Consider the following 18,618-nt stretch of genomic DNA (forward strand, 5'->3'; position numbering starts at 1 on the left):
GGGAAATGTTGAAGTTGGCTGCTGATTAGCTGTTGGAGAGGATTGTCTGGTGATGGGAAGTTGCAGATCTGCTTCTGGGTCATACAGTTGTTATGTTATCAGCATGTGTATAGTGCACATTTTCATTTGTATGAGCTTGTAGCAGTGTGCATTTCAGGTTTAGCATTGACTCATCCACAGAGCCTTCACAATTCTTTTCTACCCTGATTTTCAGTCTCTCCTCACACGGTACTCTGGTTTTCAGAGATGAAAAGCGCTCCTACAAATGACCTCCATAATGACTTGCATCACGCACATCTACAATAGAACTAAAAACACATAAATAGATCGTAACCTAGAAATGTATCCTGATTTGTTGTAGGCACTCGCATCTCAGTACTGATGCTCCAGTGAGCAAAGTACCTCTGTTGTGACTTATCTTGTAACATATATCAGGGACTAAATACATCCATTACAGAGATATGTGTAGTCTTTAGGTTAAATTCTGTATTCAATCCAATGCCTAATTTCTGTCAGTAGTTGTAGATGCAAGCACCAGCACCTCTTTTTAAGGACAGAGACCCTTTTTTATCACCAGAATGAACTAGAGCAGTGGTTCCCAACCTGTGGTCCGCGGACCCCCAGGGGTCCGTGACACATTCCCAGGGGGTCCGCAGGCCTGGGCTTGGAGAAAGGCACTTCTCCAGCTGGGGCCTCTGACAAACACGTGCGTGCGTGTTTTCATATTTATTATTTCCCTTGTTGAGCAGTTTTAAACACACTGCAAATCTTCTTGTACTATGAAAATAAAAGCGTCAAGCTAACTTAAGTGATTAATGTATCTGCTGTAGAGAGATGGGAGTTTTGTGCAGTGGCAGTTTTGATTCAAAGGTAGCGCAGATGGTTAATATGCCAGCTGCAAAGAACGTGTATAATGCAAAGAACAGTATTTTATGTGCATGGCATGGTGGGTTACTGCTTTTGTCACAGATATTCTTTTGTTAGTGTGCAGTTCATAATGGTAATCTAGCACAGTGAGCTGTAAACTGCCATTAAAGAGCTGCATGCAAACCGCATGGCACAAATTAGAAATATTTTTTTTTCATAGTCTTTCATTTTCCTTATGCTGCTAAAAAAGGTTTGCTTGTGTAGAAATACATTCTTATTGCTAACCTCAACGCTAATCACTGTGCTGTGCTCTGAATCCTAAGTTTGTGTTTCTCCGGACCAAGCACTCTTAGAAAATGCCTACCAGTGTGGATGACATGTGAATCCTACCCCTTGCAGTCCCCTGTAAAGTGCCCTGATACCCTACAGTGGTATGAGAGGTGCTACAAAACAAATGAAGTACATGTGACAGAGGCTAGGGAGAGATGAGAGGCCCTTATGGTTTACTTCCTTTCCCCTTCACTTATTTTTGTGAAAAAGCTTTCTCAGATCTTGCATACATAAAAAACAAAAACAAATCGCTCGGAAATGTAGAATCTGACCTGAGGATTCACTTTTCCTAAATAAAACCAACCATTGGAAAGGTAGTTGCCAAGATGCAGGGCCAACCTTCCCAATAAAATGTTTTGATTTTTGCTCTTTTTTTCAATAGAAAAGAATTTGATCTTTAGTAATTTGAGTATTTGTTTGGTGTGTACTTGTTATATTTTTTGCGAATTACTGTTTTAATGTTTGAAAATTAAATCATACAAATTGCTGGGGTCCCCGGCTTCCAGTAATGATTCATTGGGGGTCCTCAGGAGTCAAAAGGTTGGGAACCACTGAACTAGAGAAAGAGAGAGAAAGAAAAAAGAGAGAAAGATGGTGGAGCAGAAAGATAGGAAAACAACAACAGAAAGAAAGCAGGGATGAAAAACAATGTGTGAGAGTGAGCTAAAGAGACAGAAAATGTAGGATGGTGGTAGAAAGAGGTATGAAGTGGAAAATAAATTAATATTCAGCAGTCTCAGTGCTGACTGGGTTTGTAAGAAGAATTTTGAGCTTGCTAAACTCATCAGCCTTAGGGTGGTCTTCCCTAAACTTTTTACCTTCTCCCTCCTGTGTTCTGATCGTGTTTTGTTGGCTTTTAGGACTCTGTGCTCTTTAACACTGCTGACCAGAGCTAAACTGCTTATGCTCTCTCTTCTAAACATGGCAAAATTGGCTTACACTCAATTGCCACAGGTAATTTGCTTGTAAGGCCCTAGCAAAGGGGTACTGATTGAACCCAGTGCCAGTAAAATAAATTAAATGCTACTAGTGGGACTGCAGCACTTATTGTGCCACCTACTTATGTAGCCTTTTACGCATTTCTCAGCCCTGCCATTGCAGCCTGTGTATGCAGTTAAAACTGCCATTTAGACTTGGGAAAATAAACCTTTAGCCAGTCCTAGACCTCCCTTTATAATCGATACAAGTCACCCTTTGGTTAGGCCCTAAACAGCCCATAGGGCAGGTTGCAGTGTATTTAAGAAGTTGGACATGTACTTTTAAGTTTTACATGTCTTGTAATTGAAAAATCTCCTAAATTAGTTTTTCACTGCTGTGCAACCTGCCTCTCCCATAGGACAACATGGGTTACATTTTTACATTAAATAAGTGATAACTTTCAATTGGTGGCAGGTAGGAATGTCGAATTTGGTCTCTAAAGAATTGTAATTTAAAACCCTCTTTAATGGTAAAGTTGAATTTTAAGTCACAATTATGGACTTGACACTTTTATAAAGTTTGCATTTTCTAGTCCCAACCATGTGGTGCCTGCAGCCTGAATCCTGGGTCACATGACTCTGTGTAACTGGCAGTTGGTCTTTGTTGTATTACTTCCAGACAGTGAAGCAAAGGGAGGATAGGTGTTGCAGAATGGGTCATCTCTGACTTGATAGGGATGTGGAGCTTTCATCTACCTCCCTTTCACATCACAAAGAATCTGCCTCAGCATACTCACAAAGGGTTTCACACCAGTATAGTGTGCCTCGAGACAAGATGGGACCAGGGCAGGGAGGCAGGAAATTCCAGACATCCTGATATGAGTGGGACCTCCAGAGACTTTTCCTACTTTAAAGCTGGCACCAGGAATAAATAGTAGATCTTCAGATCCAACTCTTCAGTACACATTTGGACCTGTGGAAGACTCAAAAGGAGGACTGTTGTGCTGCTCTGCTTCAAAAGGACTGCTACTCTGTTGCAGATCTACTCGGCTGCCCTACTGTTCTCCTGTCCTGCTACCTAAGTGAGAAGGACTGAGCCGGCATCATGAACCCAGAACAGTAACAGTGACTCCAATTGCTATTTGGCTGTCCTTATCATCAGAGCCTCAGGGGCACAAAATGCTCCAACCTTCTTAAACCCAGCACCAGTACTCTGCCTGCTCTGGGTCTTAACTCCCCCGAGTGGTTTCCCTACAGTCCTAGACCCTTGGAATTTGGCTTAAAGGTGCTCTGCCAGCCCAACTGTGGTGCAAACAGAACCAATGCTGCACGAGGCATCATCACTTATTTTTGCAAAGGAAAAGCCGGTATGTGACAGATCTCCAGAGCAGGACCTCGCACATCGTCCGAACCAACAATGCACGACTCATCCTTGACGAAGGACCTCGCTTCACTGCCCTGCATCTCCTCAAAGCCACTGCTGCACGATACATTCTTGATGCAGTACTCCGCATCACTGGCCTGCTACTTCTACGAATGCCACTTAGCACTTCATCCTCAATGCAGGACCTCACATTACAACCCAACTCACCCCTGCGTAACTCATCCTCAATACGGAACCTCACAACTCTCCCCACCCTGGATTTGAGGAACATTTTTCAGCAGATCTAACTTGGTCCCTACATTAGTGCCACTCTCCATTATGGTCGGCCTGAACCTGTGACTTTGGCCTTGTCCGGCACAACCAGATAACCACATTTGGTGCTTTAAGCTGGTAAGCACTATTTTTACCTAAATATTTAATACTTCATACCTCCGGTTCTACTAAATTGCTTATGGTTGTTATGGGGTCAAATAATTTATTGCATTTTATTTTATTATTTCTAAATTGGTGTGGGATTGTTTTTATGTGTTGTGTTTTCACTATATTTCTGTTTGAGTGCTGCATACATAATTTATGCATTGTCTCTTATTTAAGCATGATTGCTTTTGTGCCAAGCCACCAGAGGGTTCAGCACAGGCTAATTTTGGGTTTGCTTCTGTTTTGCCGTGGCAAGAAATTAGGTTGCTGCTTGAGTAGGGTTAACCACCCTCAACCAGTACCCCGATTTTAACCAATTGGGCCTTGTCTTGGTGATAAATAGTATTTAGTTGAATAAAACAACTTGTGTTAGTGCTCACCTAATTTTAACTAAAATGTACACTATAGCTCTGTTCTATTTTCTCCGTCCTGGAATATTTACATCAAACCATAGTATGAGATAGGAGCAAACAAATTCCTCATCCCCAGTAAAGTATGGAGCACTATTTGTGCTCTTTAGCAAGTGTCTAAGATAAGCTAGAAACATAGCTCACAGGGTTGAGTACATGCTATGTCTGCTTTTGGTAAAAGGCCAAAATCTGAATAAGACAGTATAAGGTGCTGAGCTCATACTGATGTTCAAACCTTCAAGTCACAGATTCCAATTCCAGTAAGATATTGAGGCGGAGTTTTAATTCTTGTGATAATACGGGTGTACAATCTACTCATCTGTAAATTATGGCTTCCAACGCAAGAGCTAATTCATAGGATCTGTTTATAATCTGTTCATCTGGGCCAACTGGGTCACCTCAGCCTTTCATCCTTCTAATACTGTAAAATGATTATTGGTACTAGATCTGCAGGGAGGGATTATTGTCTTAATGAGGGAGAACACGTTTCGAGAAGCATGAGGTGGTGCCAGAGACTTGGTACATGGAGTCTATTGGAAAAGCATTCCCAAGAACAGCCCTAAAAGCTCTGGGACTAGAAAGGTCTACCAGCATAAAGAGAGTAATAACAATGGGGTTCACTGCAATTATTCATTCCTATAAGACACTCTCAGTGAGAGACAGTTTCAGAAACTAAAACATAATTTTATAAGAGGTTATTCCAGTAAATGAATGGGTTTATGGCGGCCCCTCATCCTCTGTGTGCCTTTCTGGGTGGCCTTTTCCTTGTTAGCAACTGAGTGTGCACTACACTCAAAGATTGGGCACCTTGCAGAATTCTGAGTTTATGTTAGATTTCGCCTGCAAGTGCACTTGAGCACATGCTTGTGAAATCTTTTGTTATTTAAAAAACTTAAAAGGGGCTTAGAACCAGCCCCTTTCTTTCCTGTAAGTACCACTGGCTTACTCCAACGTTGCTCTAGCTTACGCACTTCAGATTAGCCAGCATGTCATCTTCAAGTCACGTCCTGTCGTCATCTATGTCTGCTTTGCCGATCTTGCAGTCAAGTTGCCTCTTTCCTCTGGCTACGGGGCTGAAGGTACTACTTTTTCCTTCCTTCCTGCTGTATTATTTCTTCGCTGACAACTTGCTTCACTGCTGTCTTCTTTCTTCGATTCAGTCTTCTTTTTTCTTCCTGCATGCTGTCTTCTTACTTCATTGACACTTTCTTTCTTCAATGCCATCTTCTCTGTCTTCTTTCTTCATTGCCATCCCTCTTCTTTTTTCGTTTTGCATACCGTCTTCTCTCTTCGCTGTCTTCTTTCTTCTTTACTGCATGCCGTCTTCTGTCTTTACTACTGTCTTCTGTCTTCAGACCCATCTTCTGTCTTCTTTCTTTTCTGTCTTCTTGATTTTTTCCGGCATGCTGTCTTCTGTCTTCACTGTTTTCTTTCTTCTTGACTGCATGACGCCTGTCTGTCTTCTTTCTTCGCTGTCTTCTTTCTTCTTTACCGCATGCCGTCTTATGTTTTCACTGTCATGTTCTATGTTCGCTCTCATCATCTATCTTCTTTCTTTTAAGCTGCATGCCTGTAGGTTTTGCCTTTGTCTTTTTTCTGTCTAAATGGCTTACAAATATTAGAAACATTTTATAATAATGTTTGTTTAACAAAATATAAAACAAACATTATTATAACATTTTTTAAATATTTTTAAGTCAGTTAGATGGAAAAAAAGACAAAGAAGAAACATATTGCCTTTGCCAATTCTTGTATTTACTACTAGAGAGACGGAGCCTACTTAAAGATCGGTGTCCAAGGTGATGATCAAGAATGGAGGGGCATCTGTGGCCTAAAGAGATGTGTGGCAGCACCACTTAACATGAAATGCTGAGAAGAACTGCGACAATGAACGCCTTTACTGCACCAGCTTTTTCAGAGCAGCATCGCATCTTGAAATATTGCCTCCACGAGCTGCAGAAACAATATAAGTGTCAAACATGTGGAGGGAAGAAGCGGCATGCAAGACATCTGCATGAACACGTTTGTATTGAGTAGCACGTAGCTTCTGCTGATCTTGTGAATATTTCATTGTTGCCAGTCAGAGAAGATTTCCTCAAGATCTATTTGCAGTGACCTTAGACATTTCAAAATCAGAAGAGGATTCTACAGTCCACATACAAACCAATAGATCAGTCGCGGCTCATGGGAGGGAAAAGAGGCGGGCGGCCTAGTGTGTGGAGAGGGAACGACAAAAAAAAAAGAATACTTTTTTCAAAAGTTACCTTTTTCCCATGCTGCTCTGATCTGCTCTGCTCCAGTCTTGCATTGCAGGCACACGCTCCCAGTCTGCCCTGCATCCAATCCTACCACTGCTTTCATGCTGCTGGTAGCAGAGCTAGGATTGGATGGAGCGCCCACCCAGGGCGTTCTGAGGCAGAGTTGGAATCTCTGCCTGGTCTCTCCAACCCGGCACTGTGTTGCAGTGTTGGCGAGAGCCTAGTGCGCTTGTATGTTTGGCTGGCCCGATTCGACCGGCCAAACATACCTGCGCTCTGAAGGAGAGTGCTGCGCATGCCTCCTCTGTGCCTGTCATGCCTGCGGCCCGCCCCTTTTACAGTAAAAACATAAAAAACATAGTTTATGTTTTAACTGTAAATGTTTTGCAACTGCTGCTGCTAGTGGGGGCGGGGAGGGGGGTGGTGACACTCCTCCACCATAGCAGAGGGGCCGCTCCTGCAATAGACATCAACACAAAGTTAAAATGAAGTCAACTGGGATTTTTCTCCACAGCAATATTTATTTTTAAAAAGTCCATAAACTGCAAAGTGCATTCAGTGGTGACCATTTGTGACTGGGAAGTCCGCCAGGAAACTCCCTCCATTTCTCATTCAGAAATAATGGGAGTTTATGTCTGAAGACGTAGAACACAGAATTTCTGCGGGAAGCATCCCTGCAGCAAACACTTCTAAGACCTGAAGCGCCTGTGTTAGATGATGCCATTTTAATTTCCAGCCATAGAAACTACTTCCACAGCGAGTGCAGCAATAAAAATAAGGTGTAGGCGAAAGCAGAGAAAGCTTGTGAAATTAGTCATCCACATTAGTAAAATCACAAATTCCTTCTTCTTCAACATTTCAAGTCACAGTGCATAAATGAGAGTATGTTAATGTTCTGAAATTCAGTGATCTGAGTATGACAACTGCCAACACATGGCGTCTGAACAAGTTTGTCGCTATGAAACCGCAGATCTGTTGCTCATACTTGAAGCCTCTACTTTTTAGTAAGCATTGGTGACCTATCGTGGGCCAGTGCCTGTCATGTCAAATTACCATTAGTGTAGCAAGGATGCTGTGGGCCCTGGTGCAAGCAAGGAAAATGACCCATAAAACTGCTGTTGTGGTTATAAACTACAGCATTTATCAGGGTTCAATGGGCCCCTCAAGGCTCTGGCACCATATGGCACTGCACCTACTGCACCAATGATAGCTACACTCCTGCAAATTACTTTATTCGTCAGTACTCACCTGTAGTAAGAACATTGCACCACCTTTGTACTGAAAAAAATGGATTACAATTCAGTGTTGGATGTTACAATGTTCACTGTCACAGCCATTATGAATAACAACTCCCACAGAAGAACAGCTGCCAGGTAAAACAAGCCTTGGCAAAGCCAATAGGTTTCACCTTTTTTTAATTTTTATTTTGCATTCTATCTTATTACTTAACTGGAATATAAATGCTAGAAAAATGTTATAATAATATTTGTTTAAAATCTGATAAACCATTAATAGTTGTTTATGTTGTGATGTATGTTGAAAGAATAAACAACAACATAAACAATTATTAACGGTTTATCAAATTTCAAACAAACATTAATATGATATTTTTCTAATATTTATGATCCAATTAGATAGTAAGAGAGAATGCAAAAGAAAAAACAAAGACGAAACATATTGGCTTTGCCAATGATCGTTTTTCCTTCTGTTGTCTGAGTTACATGCCTGATATTTGGTGTACGAGACCAAATTAATAACGGGCTCTCTGTGTTCTATACTCAGACTAGGAGTGCAAAACTTGCCCGGAGAAGATAGTAAGCATGTCAGGAAACTTAGGGCCACATGTATGAATATTTGGAATTGCAATTTCCTATTTGCGATTCCATGAAAATCGCAATTAGGGGATCGCAATTCCAAATGTAAGAAACTCCATTGAGTTTCTCTTGCAATTCCCGGTGGGTCGCAAATAGCCCTTCCTCATTTATATTAATGAGGTAGGTCACAATTTGCGAATTCCGAGAATCGCAAAAAACACAGAGATGATGGCCTGCTGGTGTCAGCAGAGCACAATGTCTGTGATTGCTTTTAAATAAAGCAATCTTTTTTTTTTTAAATGCAGCCCGTTTTCCTAAAAGGAAAACAGACTGTGTTTAAAAAGAAAAAAAATGTAACGTTTCAGTTTCATTTTTTGAAGAGGAGGCAGTGGTCTGTGGGACCACTGCTTGCTCTTAAGAAACGTTTTTGCATGCATTCACAAAGGACAAGGGGTCCCTTGGGGACCCCTTCCCCTTTGCAAAAGGGTTAGCACCAATTTGAATTTTGTACTAACTGTGATTGTTTTGCGACCACATTCATGCTCACAAAACAATCATACATACCATTTAGATTCGGTATTAGGAAGGGACACCTTGAACACGCCCCTTCCTAATACCGAATCACAAAACCCAAAAAGTGATTCAGTAACATGTTACTGAATCGCAATTTGGGCTTTGTACATCACAAAAAGCATTTTTCTAGTCGCAAACGAGCAAATTCTGCGAATCAGCCCATTTGCGACTAGAAAAATGCTTTGTACATGTGGCCCTAAGTTAACAAAAGCAGGGCTTCAGACTCATCAGTAATTAAAATGGACGTTGCAATGTCCCTTCTATTCGTGTCAATTGAATTGAAAAAAATGTCAAGGTAGGTCCTGTTTAAACATCACGTTTTACTTATTCTTGCATTCCCTAGGAGTCTTAGCTGTTTCCAGGATTTTGTTTGTTAATTTTTATGTGTAGCATATTGCTCTTGTACAGTTCATACTTTGAAGAGAGTCTCCTTCAGGTGTTTTTAATAGGACATGGTTAAAAGCCCTGGAGCTGAGGCAAGAGGCAGTGTGAGCTTCTCACAGTGTCTGTCAATGGATCAAAAAGGTGTTCGTAAAACATGGTCATCCAATCTTTGGCCTCTCTGCAGAGCGTAAAGAGCAATGGTAATTTATTCCAGTGGCAATTGTGATTTAGTGCAAGTGTGTGTTAAGGCGTACACAGTAGTCAAAATATTTCCAAGGTGAATGTAGAACAGAATTCAGTGTTTACATGTGAGAGGGTGTGTTGTGTGTTTGGGAGTGGTAAAGAGATGCGAGGAGGGACATTCATGAGAGAGTAAAAAGAGGTTGCTGAAGAGCAAAAATATGAGGTTTAGTCCACAGTGACATTTAAATTACACAAGGATATTTAACATTACACTTGTTACAACAAATTTCTAAAATGACACCATTACTCCACTTATGGTAATTACACTCCATTTAGGGAAACCTAACATTTTACTGCAAATGCATGGAAAAGCAGAACCCGGGTGCCTGTTATTTGCAGTGCTTTTGTTTTGTTGCACAAGTCAAAACAATTGAAACGAGGATTCATTGTACACTCAAATATACAGCCATAATCACATGAAATCAAAATAGTACATTTCCACATCCATAATGAGGTATAAGATATGCAGTTGGATGAGAAGTGGAGAGAATGAGGGTGTCCATGTCTATCATAGACAGTGCTTAATTTGTGCATGTTGTTTCCGGTGTGGAGCACCAGCACTTATTTTTGAGGGCCAGCACTTATTTTTCTGCCTCAACCATTTACTACTGCGAGCAAAATACACATATGGGAAAGACGGAAGAAGAGAAAAACGAAAAAGTGTCACAATGAGAGAAAGCGGAAAGCTGCACGAGTGAGCTGAAGGGGCAGGAAGCGGCTTTAAATGGATTGAAGAGGCCCAAAATGGCTTCAGGATTACGCTGCCTTAGTATTCCGTGTTCGCACATTGAATTGCAGCAGCCACGTGTTTCAGACAAGAGCTTTCGGCACCGGCACGTTTTTATTTACAAATTAAGCACTGAACATAGAGCGAACATAACAGGAGTGATTGAGACACACTGAAGACGACTACCACTTCTGTAATGATTTACAATCTCATAATTTCAGAAATGGAACGTTTTCATTTATATTTGCAACAAAATCACTGTTAATACTTTTTGCAGTTTCATATAGCGCAAACTTGGCCCAAGGACATTGTAGCACTTTACACAAGCACCAAATTAACTACTTTACACAAGCTCAGGTTCAGATTTTTCCTTTTAGGTTCAGGAATATTAAGTGATTTGCCCAGAATCACAGGATATTGAGCTGATGCCGGGGCTTAATCCTAGCTACTGAGTTCCAAAGTTCTGACCATTAGGCCACATATCCTTTCCAATTCCAAAGTCTCCACTCCCCATATCTAGATGCAGTAACAGAAGCCAAATGCCTCTGGGGTGGCACTCTATGGGAATCAATCTTCGAGCTATGCTTGGACACCAGGCCAAAAAAAGTACATTTATCATTATTTAGGTATGTGGCTCAGTAATTTGAGCCCTGCTGCAGTCAGACACGAGCCATCTGGAACACACAGCTTAGAATCCTGCCATGGAATTAGCACGACAGCTGGGTCCTCAACAGTAGCGATATGATGCCTGAGAGCCGTCCCCCGCCCCTCACATATACACACACACACAAACCAACCCTGTAGAATCTCATGAGGGGCCTCTGATTCTCCCATGAGCCAGTGGTCTAGGATTACCAAAATGTAAAGGCGAAAAACCCGGGCAGTTCACAAAAATAGGAGGACAACATGTTTACTTCAGCAGGGGGCACAGAATGACAGAGCTCATCAACACAGAATTACAGAATTCTATAATTAGGTTGAATTACAACGTAATTACGTTGCTTTCTGACAACACCTGTTAACTATCTCTGCTTTGGGAAAAAAAATCCTCCCTCAGTTTTCAGGCGACCCTCCCTGAAAACCAGGACAATGCGCTAAATTTCCTGAACAGCTAGCGAAAACCCAGGACTGTCCCCGCAAATTGTTTTTAGGGTCGGCACTTAATTTTCTGTATCACAAATTGACCATATCAAGAGAGGGAAAAACTCTCAAAGCGGATAGATGGAGGACGAGAAAGACGAAAGAAACGTCACAAAGGGAGAAAGAAGTTAGCTGCAAGAGTGAGGTAAAGCGGGAGGGAGAGAGTGTCTGACAATGGATTAAAGAGGCCTGAGTTGCTTTGGTATTTGGAGCACTAACATTTAGTTGCAACGGCCACGAGATTCTGATCGAAGCTTTAGGCACCAGCACTCATTCATTTACAAATGAAGCACTGTGGGTACTATGCAAATTATATGAAGGTGGTACATTAGGAACCTGGCCTTCATAGAGCCTGCTTCGAGGCACGTAAGGCTTTTAAATAGGGAGTCATGCAAGAGGCATGGATATATGGCTGGGATACGCAACAGAGACCTTCCTACTATCGGATTGTGGCAGCTATTCTGGAGCAGGACCAGCGAAACTGAGAAAGTTTAGAGATGGGGCATTGGCTAGTCACCGTGAGGCCAGTGCACGAATGTGTGAGTATGACAGGTGGCCAGAGGTTGATACAGACCTGCCAACTCACACATGTCAACATGAATCACACAATATCAGCCTTCTTCGCATGGTCACAAGGTGAGGAGCTGATATCACATTGTGGCAGAGAAGACAAGCTGAAAACCACTGCAAAGAGTAGATTTCCAGCTTGTCTTTTGAGGCTTTGACCAGGCACCAGCCTCAGCAAGCTTTTTTTGACAGGAGGGGGATGGGAAGCACTTTGGTGCTTCTTCACACAAGGCCATGCCCATCTAAGGACTCACCGTCTCCTCATACAGTGAAATTTTTTTTAGTTGGCAGGTCTGGGGGCCATGGATGCCAAATGCGTGTGGAGCTATGCGCTTTGGGTGACCTGCGGTTGATTCCCGACAGGCTCCCTCTAAGGTGTGGATATACGTTGAGAAGACATTTACCAGGGCACCACAGAGGATAACTGAACTTAAATGTATGGGATACTGGAGATCGAGCATAGTGCCTGTGACTCTTGGTGCTACATGTAGGTAGCATTTTGCACATCGCAAACAGCGAATCGGGCCGTTTGCGATGTGCAAAATGCACTTTGGTATGTTGAAACCCATTATTTGCGATTTGGTAAACTATTTACCGAATCTCAAAAAGGGACTCCGAATCGCAATTAGGAAGGGGTGTTCCCTTCCTAATTGTGAGTCGCAGTCCCATGTATGATTGTTTTGTGACCGTGAATGTGGTCGCATAACATTCGCAATTAGCACCAGTGTCACACTGGTGCTAACCCATTCGCAAACGGGACACGAAAACGTTTAATTATTTATTTTTTTAAGTGCATCTTGTTTTCCTTTAAGGAACGGGCTGCATTTAAAAACAAACTGCTTTATTTAAAAGCAGTCACAGACATAGTGGTCTGCTGTCTCCAGCAGGCCACCATTCCTGTGAGGACGTCCATTCCCAAGGGGGGTCGCAAATTGCGACCTACCTCATGAATATTCAAGAGGTAGGGCATTGGCGAACCCATTGCAAATTGCAAGCAGTGTCAATGACACTGTTCAACATAAGGTTTTGCGACTCGAAAATTGTGAGTTGCAAAACAATTCTTTCGTACATGTAGCCCATGGTGTGGTGCCCAATGCTGTCTAGCAAGTGGTGTCAGTTAACAATACTGATATCACCGAGGCCCAAGGTTGGAAATGTGAGGTCACAGAGGTGAGGAAAAGCAGGAGAGATGAGGGTGGGAAAGGTTAGTTTGAAATAAGAACATGAAACTTTGGGAAGAATAGGGCTAATAGGCCAAACGAGGGACGGAAACATGGGAGTGCTCAGAGCACCCCTTGTTTCAATACCGCCTTGGGCAAAATCAAATGTGCCACCCTCGCTAGTGCTGGTAAATAAAATGAGGCAGCACCCCCTTTTCACTGGCCAGTCCCTAGCTGGTCTCATCAGAGCAGCGACTTGCCTCTGAATACATATCTCCGCACTTCCCCAGCTCACCTGAGTCACCCACAAAGTAGCTGTCAGACTGGCTCCAACCAAGTGGTGTGTTGGGTTGAGATGTTGATGGGTTTCGGCAGGGGAGGGGTTAGAGGTAAATGGGAGGGTAGGGAAGGGGGCTGATAGGGGGCTAAAGGCAGGGGCTGTGGCACGTTAAAAACAGTTAGAATTTCTTTAGAGGAAATCACTGGGGCCAAGGTAGATTGACGCTGTTCTTTGAAGGACCTTTATGCAGACAGGTGTTTTTTCCACCCTGCAGAATATTGGCGCCCTGGGCCTTGGTCCAGCTTGCCCGTGCCAAAAGCTGGCCCTGGGAGTGCTGAATCTGGAACAGGGGATGTTTTTTCAGGATGAGTTTGTGGGATCAGGAAGTGGATAGAGGTGCTAGGCAAGTTGCTGGTAAGGGAAGAGCATGGGAGACTGAGGGCATGAGATAGGGATGAAGTGGCAGAGACAGCAAATATCAGTTTAGTGCATTAGTCTGATGTCCTCTGAGGCAACCCCATTTTCACACATCTGTCTGATTTTGGTGGCCAGACAAATAAAGGCAGTGTTGAAGGCTGATGTCAACACAAGGTTCAAGCAGTCAGAAGAGCAGCTCAGGTGCGCTGGCCCGAAGATTGGTACAGTGGCTCTGCCTGATATAAGCAACGAAAGTTGAGAGTTAGCTGATGAGGTTGTTGGTGAGAGTCAGTGTGATTCTAAAAACAAGTGAGGGGTGACAAATACTGGGGCAAGAGTCAGAAGTTGGGAGAACAGCTTTCAGAAGTTACTATAAAGATTACCCCTATATACTTAGTCAAAGCGTATTGTTTTCGTCAGTATTCTGGCTACGATAGTGTATTGTAGGGCAACGATATATTTACAACACAGTTTTAAGGCAGTATTTTAAAGGAATGTATACTGTTTTAGTGCCAAGATCTCACGCCAAGCCTTTCAGCGAGGTCTACTGCCACACTATATGTGGCAGTAAAGGATTTAGCAGGAAAGACGTGAGTAGACATTGTAAGGTAAAGGGTTTGGTGTGCAGGGGAAGCATACCGTTCCTTTTGGGCTTTGGGCCTTCGTGTTGTCAAGAGGTTTTTTTCCCGAACGGATGCAACAAACATGGCACCACTCACCGCTTTTAGTAGAGCTGCACATACGTCCTGCTAGCAGGAATCTTTAAATTTGGCATACAGTCCTCTGCTGACTTGGTAGGCCAGTGGGATAATCCTGCATGGCATAGCTATGGAATACAAGTAATTATTTGCTCTGCATGGTGGCTCTGTCTTGTAATGATTAGGGATGGGGAAACTCTTTTTCATGTGTGCAGGAAGTAGAAGCAAAACTGTGGGCAGTTCTCCTGAATCCTCATCTGCTAAACCTGGAAAAGGGGGGATGGAGGCAAAATATCCTTCTAAACATGAACTCCTAATTTCTGGCATTGAAAGATTGAAGGAATTAGGAATTCGTATGCCACCCTACACTGTCAGGTGCCGGCCATTGCAATTACCTTAATAGTAGTTACATTACTGGCATGCACCGGACAGTGCTTTTCAAAGAACCTTCAAAAAACAATTTCAGCAGGGGAGCTTGGGTGTGACAGTTGCTTTGCTTTGTAGTTCCCTGTCTGGAGTCCCCGCAATATATGCAACTAAGTGCAGTTACTATTAAATTAGATACATTGCCAGGCCCCTCACAGTACTTCAAAATGCGACTGTGCTTTTTTTTTAAAGGGGGGCGAGGGGGTCCTGCCCATGGAGCACCGGATCAGTCACAACTCTACTCGGGTGAAAAAAAACAGGCCAATTTACTACGCTTTGCTTCCCACACAGGAATTTCACCCACCTCCAATCAGACGGTCTTGCTGCCAAAGCCCACATGTTAGCGCTCACCTGTGGGTGTCTTGTGGTTGTCGTCCACTGTCCTGGGCTCTCTCTGTGGCACTCACTGGGTAGGGCGGCTGGCTTATATAAGACTATAACTGATGATGCCTGAGATTCAACCTCTAGCCTGAGGGCCAGTGGCAAATAAACAAAACACACAGATTCAATAACTTAAGCACACTGTCATCTCAAACTACACAGCTGGTCAGGTGGGGACGCTAGAAAAACGCTGGAAAGCATCATCAGGCGTCTTTTTTTGTGTGCCTTCTTGTCATGTGTTTGAGCATGTGCTCTCCCACCACTTCTGTGAGGTGCATATCCGGCTCAGTGAAATAGGCTTGTGTCTTAACAGCCTTCACCACGATATGTTCATACGAGTGTGTCCTCTAGAAATGAGAAAAGACCACCCAAACTCGTTTTTCCTTAATTGCTAATCAGAGAAAAGAATATATATTAATTGACCCACATTCAATGCATACAAAATGCAAAGTAACTATTTGTGAAGTTTGTTAAGCTAACTTACAAATGATAACCCAACAACCTAAACCAAACCTATGTCTTATCATAACCCTAAATTGAAACCCTACACATAGATTTAACCTAGTAATTTTACAAGTTTTGCATTGCCTCTACTTAGCTATATGTAGGTTTTGTTTGTATATAATGCAAACATTTCCAATAGAGTGTGCTAAACCAACTAGGCATTCCCTCTATGGCTCACTCCTTAACACTGTTAGCGTGTCGGACATTAATAAGTAAACTTATAAGGAGAGCGAATAGGTCGATTAATCTTTTGACTCGTTTAAGATGTTCTCACTATAGCTCCAGTACACAAACAATAATCAATACACAATAATCAATAATCATAAGCCAAAATCAATAATCAACAGAGTCAGTAATTGTCACGCACCTTGACTTTTCAGCCATGAATAACCACACCTTTAGTAAAGTTTGTAAAGTTTATTTCACTTAGATTAACAATGCTAAAGTCATGTAGATTACTCTCAGAATCAAATGAAACACATATAAAAACAATACTGGTTGTCCGAAATGACAGAAGAAACGCAATCTAATCAACGCTTGAATCACAACACATTCTAAGGCAACGGTGCAGATCAATAGCAGAGTCAGCTCTAATAGTGATATCTGATGCATAGAATTCAGCAAGATATCTGATGCATAGAATTCAGCAAGATAGCTCGTCAAACATTTGTCCCTGTAATTAGTCAGTTATCATGTGAATAGCCTCAACTAAACCAGATCAGCATGTTGGACTTCATGCAAAACAATTTAGAACACAAATTTAGGAAAACATCTAGCTAAGGAACTATCAAGACAGCGCAGATGGTACCTAGAAAGAAAAGGCAAAAAATTGCATTTCAGTCACATTGTCATATCTAACTATCCACGGTATGGGCCAGCAAACAGAATCAGTCTTTGTCCTCAGGTCATCAATCGATGAACAAAACATCAGGCTCTCAGTCAGAGACTATGAGCCCAATGACAGAATCTCGGATCTCTTCTAAAGCATCTTCTTCTCCAAAGTCACTCTAGATCTCTGGTCTCATCGTCTGTCAAATTTGCCTCCGTCACGTTGTGATATCAAGGTCACCTAAACTATCCCCTAATTCCCTATTGGTCAGTTAATCGTACGTTTAAACACTACCCAATAATATTTCTATACCAAATCTATGAATTCTAATATTTCGCTCTTCATACAAAGTTCATTGGTCCACTTTATTATGTCCACATCATCCGGCTCGTCAGATAACAATTTTGTTGCTTCTTCATCTCCCGTCAGTGACTTCATTGTTCGCGTCCTGGGAAAGTACATCTCACACACATTACACACAAAGTGTTACATTACTAGGACCATCACCTCCTGTTAGTTGCTTCTCATGGAAAGCTTCTGTTAAGCACTTTCAACAAGACATTGGACATTTCACAGTTTAGTTCACTGTGTCAGCAATTTTATTAACTGCTAAGAAATACAGCTTCTGCATGAGGCCTGGCAAAACTAGACCAAGACACTCGCTAAGTTAAGGCCTACAATTAATTAGTAAGAGCATACTTCATAACCTTAAATAGAACATATTACTACATTAGTCTAATACATTTTCAATATTTCATAAGTATTAATCATTAATTACTACATTTCGTGAACATTGATGGCCATTCTCCGAGGTCAAATTTTCCAAATGCATTTATTTTCCTACGTTATTCATTTTCTACAAGATTCATTATTCAAAATACATAAACACTCATTAATAATTTCTAGTTAAAACACCTGCTTCAGCAACTCACTGGCGCACTCGGGCCCTAACTCAGTCATTTACTCATTAACTCACCCACTACCTGCCTCGTTCACTTGCTAATTCCCATACTCACTTTCAAGCTCACTCGCTCACTCACTGATTCACTAACGTATACATTGCATCGTATACTGAACTGCAGCTGTCATGTAGGACAACATGTCTGACCCCTCACACAAATCAGCCTTATCCATTCCACTGTCTCACATGTATCAGCCTTATCTATTCCACCGTAATGTCAAAGCACCTCAACCTTTCAGCAGGGAAGGGATGGATCAACTGGGAAAATGTTGCTGCAGAGCCTTGATTCTAAGAACTCTTCCACGGAAACCTGGGTTCATCTTCAAAAAGTTAATTTTGAATATTAAAACAGCAAATAAGCAGTGAAGACAGCAGGTAAGCTTTAGGTGGAATGTGGAAATGGGTCTGTTATTGCTAGGAGTCCGCGATGAACTCTGCTCCGCTCACAGAGTTTGCTGAGATTTGCACTCTGCTTAGAGTGCAGAGTTCCAAAAAACTCCGCAAAGTGGAGCGAAGTTTTTTCCTAGTTTGTGCTCACCAACGTTAAGTTGGCAAGTGAGAGTGAGGAAAATCATCACCTGCCAGCAAGATTTTTCAATGAGTCAAGTACAAGGGGCGGGGTCGCACGCGGGGGCGGGAGGGGGAGGAGAATGGAATTTTAAATAAAATATTAAACAAACAATTAAAATAAACGTACCTGCACGCCTCACCCTCGATCCTCCATCTCCTGAGCAGGCACAGGCTCCCAGCCTGCCCTGCGGCCAATCCTGAAACTGCTCAGAGCAGCAATAGGATTGGCTGCGAGCGCCCAGCCAGGGTGCTCCCAGGCAGACTGGGAGCCTGAGTCTGCTCTCTCCAGCCCGGCAACACACAGTTGCCGGGCTAGCCAAAAACACATGTGCACTGAGGGGAGTACACAGTGCACTCCTCT

General features: G+C 42.5%; 1 long non-coding RNA gene across 1 annotated transcript in view; it reads right to left on the minus strand.

The window, feature by feature from the left end:
• LOC138304308 (uncharacterized) overlaps positions 1-15,445 on the minus strand; it is a 46,146-nt gene extending 30,701 nt beyond the window's left edge. Inside the window, exon 1 of the long non-coding RNA XR_011205545.1 lies at positions 15,364-15,445. This is a non-coding gene — a long non-coding RNA (uncharacterized lncRNA). The remainder of the gene's footprint in view (positions 1-15,363) is intronic.
• Positions 15,446-18,618: the final 3,173 nt, after the last annotated feature.

Source organism: Pleurodeles waltl, chromosome 7 (assembly GCF_031143425.1).
Source record: "Pleurodeles waltl isolate 20211129_DDA chromosome 7, aPleWal1.hap1.20221129, whole genome shotgun sequence".
Lineage (NCBI taxonomy): Eukaryota > Metazoa > Chordata > Amphibia > Caudata > Salamandridae > Pleurodeles > Pleurodeles waltl.